We start from the raw sequence: 1330 nt of genomic DNA on the forward strand, positions 1-1330 counted from the left end.
AGAAGAAGGAAGAGGAGGAGAGGGACAATAGCTAACACTGAATGGACTTTCCACAAGCTGAGAGATTTTTATTTCATTCTCACCACAACCTTGTTAGATCAATAATATCATCCATTTCTGTTTTACATTTAGGGAAATTGAGGCTCAGAGAAATTACATTATATGCTTAACTCATATGGCTAGTAAGTAGCAGGCCTGGATTGATTCAAGTCTGGGTTGTCTGCAAAACACATGGTCTTCCTAAATGCATATGAAGTGTTTATGAAGATAGGCCGTGAAATAGCTCTCAATAGACTTCAAGAGATTAAGACCTGATAGAATGTATTTTCTGACAACAACAAACTTTACTTGGGAATAAAAAACCCAGAAAATCCCCAAGTATTGAATGTTAATATACTTGTAAACATCCAATAGCCTAAAAGTCAAAGAAAAAAAAAATCATGAGGAGAAATTACACATTCTTTGAACTGAATTATAATGATATCATTATCAGAAATGAAAAGGGAAATAGCACTGCACATTTTACAGACATTAACAAAATAAAAAGGAAATAGTATAAACAATTTTATGCCAATAAACTCAGATAACTTAGATTAAATGGGCAAATTTCTTAAAATAGCATGCCTGATCAAAGCTGACTGACTGAGAAATAGAAAATATAAATAGCCCTATGTTTATCTTTAAAATTACATTTATAACTTAAAAATCTCTCCGTAAGGAAGACTCTAGGTGAAGAAGGTTTTGCTGGTGAATTCTATCAAATAATTGCAAAAGAAATAATACTAATTTGACACAAGCTCTTTCAGAAAACAGGACAGGAAACATTTTCTAACTTATTTTATGAAGCCAGAATCTTCCTGATACAAAACCTGACATTTTGGCATGAAAATAAAAGAAAATTACAGAAAAATCTTCCTTATGAATTTAAACACAAAAATTCCTGTACCTGTTTCTAATTGCTGCTGTAGCAAATCATCGCAAATTTGGTGGCTTAAAACAATACAGATTTATTCTCTTGTGATTCTAGAAGTCAGAAATTGGAAATCAGTTTCACTGAGCTGCAATCAAAGTGCCGGCAGGACCGAACTCCCTGAGGTTCCAGGGAGAGAATCTGTGTTCTTTCCTTTCCCAACTTCTGGAGCCCCGGGCTCGCCCCTCCATCTTCAAAGCTACCCAGCTGAAGCATCTTGCTCCAGTTACCACGGTGCCTTCTTCTCCTGTCAGAGCTCCCTCTGTTTCCTGGGATAAGGACACTTGTGAGTACATTTGGGGTCTGCCTGGATAATCCAGGACTAATCCCTCCATCTCAAGATCTCCAACTTATCACATC

This window comes from Theropithecus gelada, unplaced genomic scaffold (genome assembly GCF_003255815.1).
Source record: "Theropithecus gelada isolate Dixy unplaced genomic scaffold, Tgel_1.0 HiC_scaffold_15883, whole genome shotgun sequence".
NCBI lineage: Eukaryota > Metazoa > Chordata > Mammalia > Primates > Cercopithecidae > Theropithecus > Theropithecus gelada.